This window comes from Artibeus jamaicensis, unplaced genomic scaffold (assembly GCF_021234435.1).
Source record: "Artibeus jamaicensis isolate MK-2021 breed Jamaican fruit bat unplaced genomic scaffold, CSHL_Jam_final scaffold_1031, whole genome shotgun sequence".
In the NCBI taxonomy this organism is placed as follows: domain Eukaryota; kingdom Metazoa; phylum Chordata; class Mammalia; order Chiroptera; family Phyllostomidae; genus Artibeus; species Artibeus jamaicensis.
Genome location: NW_026522026.1, coordinates 6,909,908 through 6,913,151, shown reverse-complemented (window position 1 = coordinate 6,913,151; position 3,244 = coordinate 6,909,908). Strand labels below are relative to the sequence as shown.

General features: G+C 42.9%; 1 protein-coding gene across 2 annotated transcripts in view; it reads right to left on the bottom strand.

The window, feature by feature from the left end:
• BMP2K (BMP2 inducible kinase) overlaps positions 1 to 3,244 on the bottom strand; it is a 130,106-nt gene that overhangs the window by 1,439 nt on the left and 125,423 nt on the right. The gene's annotated exons all lie outside the window — the stretch shown is intronic.

The following is a 3,244-nucleotide window of genomic DNA, read 5'->3' as shown; positions in this document are numbered from 1 at the left end:
CTGCAGGTTCAAAGAAAAATAATTACGGCATTCTAATGCATGTCAAAAAACCATTTCCACTAAACAATACTTACTAACACAAAGCATTCCAAATCCCGCATACCAGTTCCCATAGAGTAAGAAATGATGTCAGTTATCTTTAGGGTAAGGGAATTGCACTTGTTCTCACCTGAATGGTCTGGTCTTTAGGACAAACAGAATGACTTGTCTGTGTTCCCTGTGTACCACCTATTCGCCATTGGCCCTCACCTACAGCTCAGTTTTATTTATAACACCCAGAGTAGAACACTGAATATAGTACACATGCAAACTTCCTTTTCCCACCTTCAGAATAAGACCATTCAGATAACTGCCCCTGCAAGTATCTTTTAATTACCAAGCAACCTTCTGCTTATATTTCAATTCTATTATTAAGTTTTCCCACAGAGCGACAAGCAGGAATAGCTCATCTGCTTAAATATTTGTTTCACTGTGATTTTCTTAATTGGCAGTCCGTGTTTTTGTAAACTGGTACCTTATGAGTCGGGTTAACATGGCATGCATCCCCACAGCCTGACCAAAGCTAAGGACCAGGTACTGAACTTAAACTCTGCTGGGGACATCTGCCTTCTCTAGATGACACATCTTCCTGTAACTATCATTTCTATACTACTAGATATTACATTAAAAAACGTATGTTATGATACCCTTTAAAAAAAACCTTAGCTATCACTGTCGTCACCCTATCATCAAGAATAAAATTGCATCACAAATAGTGCGCTTTACACTTTCATTGTATGGTATACACTAAAGATAGTGTATTAGTTTACATGAAAATATGCTGCCCTCCCAACGCACTGATTTTCCAGAGGTAGGGATCAAACTGAATTGACCCAACTGCATATCCATTCACCCTTTCCCCCCCGTGACTATGATCACATACTTTCAAACCCATTCACTAGGGCTGGAAGTATAGTCTGTGTCATGAAACCTGATTAGCTTACAATGGGAGGATTACCACTTCCCACTAATAACATGGTGCTGCTCCCTGTGGCATACGACACCTTGAGTTACTTCCTTTTCTCCGGAAGTCAGCTCTCTGGTCGTCCCTTCTCTCTTGCCCATTCTCAGTCGTATTTGTAGACTCCTCCTTCACCAGCATCTCCTTAAACACGTGTGTTCCTGGGGTTCTGTCCTTGGTTGTCCTCCCTTAGCATGTCTTCCCTGGGTCTTAACTAATGGATATTGTCACATACCTCATAATGAGTGGATCTCTTAACCCTTACCATGAACAATTATCTATCTTATTCATCTAATACTTAGCATTAATATGTATCCTACCATTAATTCAAACTCAATAATTTCAAAAGAACTCATCCTTCCTGTTAAAATGGGCTCCTCACCAGTTCCTCTAAATTCCCGCAGAAAAGCACTTCCTTGTTCTGCAAGATAGCAGAAAGTCATTTCTGCTGAAAGTCATTTTCCCTCTCCCACCAGTGTTTTGAAAATCTGGAATCTGTTCCCTTCTGTCCCTCTGCCAGTTGTTTATTTCATCCCCCCCCCCCCGCATCTCTCATCCTGTAGCTCTTTAGCTTTGTAACTTGCCGCCTGCCCCCAGCCCCATACGGCTCAAACTGCTCCTCGGCCCTGTCACCCGTACGACTTCTGAAACACTGATCATGTGGCTACGACTTAAAACCTGCTAGTGGCTCTCTGACATTCCACCTGTACAGGGTGCCCTTCTTTGGCTCTGTCCTACCCTGTCTTTGGCCTTGGACCCTGACGTCTCCCATGGATATTCTTCATTACAGCCACACCTGAACTCTCCCTGCTTAGGAACTGAGCAGATTTGGAGGGAGTGGATTTTGTTTGTTTTTTAGCCGTCTAGCTATCCAACCTCTTAAAGTTTGCTATCAGAAACTGAGGAACCTAAGAGATTTGTGTCCAGGGGCACTCTACTGTTTTAACACCCTTCCACCATTTAATACAATCCCCAGCACGAATGTCCTAGCATTCCCACTCCCACCTGACTTGCCTGGTAGACCTGGCTATATTTCAGGACCCAGCCTTGTCTCAGCTTTTTGGAGGCACCCCTTGAAAAACATCTGTATTTGGTGCTTCTGATGAATCTAGTGAAAGCCTTAATTGTAGCACCTACTGAACTGTATTATAATTTTTTGTTTAGTTGCTTGGTTTCCTACTTAATAATGAGCTCGTAGACACAAGCATATTTATCACTTACCTCATGTATCATTCATTTCTACCCTAGTACTGTGCTGAATCAGTATTTATTGAATGAAACAATTAGTGAGTACTCTGAACTCACAGCTATGGACACATACACAGTCAATATATTCAGAATACAATAAAGTAAGTTATTCAGAAAAATAAGCCCTTTACATCGGAGATGTTTTTAGCTCAGAATTCAGTTAGTTACATTTTTTGATTCAGCAAAAACATAGGATCCTTTATTATATGCTATATACACTGATCATACATCTGTGTAAACTCCAGGAGTTTACGCTCAGGTGTGGGGACAGCACAAGTACATGGACTTTGGTGCTCTGGAAGAAAAGCAGGGGCGCGAGTCCAGCACAGGGAAGGCATCGGCCTCCTCTGGACAGTCAGCAAAGGCTCCCTGCGGAGACGAGTGAACAGCGACCAGGACAGGCAGAAAGCTGCTCCAACTAAAAGCTCCAGCATGTATGAAGGCCAATTCAAGAAAGACGTTGGCACATGGGCAAGGGGCTGAGAGCACAGTGAGTGAGCACTGGGAACACTGTACAACAAGAGGTAGGAGGAGGGGAACTGGGAAGGACCGAACTGGGAAGGTCCTTTACGGCCATGACAAAGAGTTCGGATTTTGTTCTCAACTGTAGAGTGGAAAGCCATTACAGGCTCTATTTAAAATGAGTATCATGATCAGATTGGTATTTCAAAACATAACTAAGGAGAGGGTGCAGAGTGGGGAGATCGGGGAAGAGGAAATTGGTCATTCACTAGAAAGTATGGCGGCCTGGACAATGGCAGTGGCGGCAGGGTCAGAAGTGGAGGCATAAGAGAATGAAGAGGAAAACTCTGGATGGATGGTAGTGCCATTAACAGAAAAGAGTGAATAAATAAGGTGAGAGTAGAGAACATTATCAGGCATTGGTTTTGAACACACAGCTTGTGGTATTTATCTGTGAGATAGTGAAGTGTAAGCTGATATCTGAGGCTTGAGCACAATGGTTGGTTTTTAGCTGGAGAAAACAGGTTTGGGAGT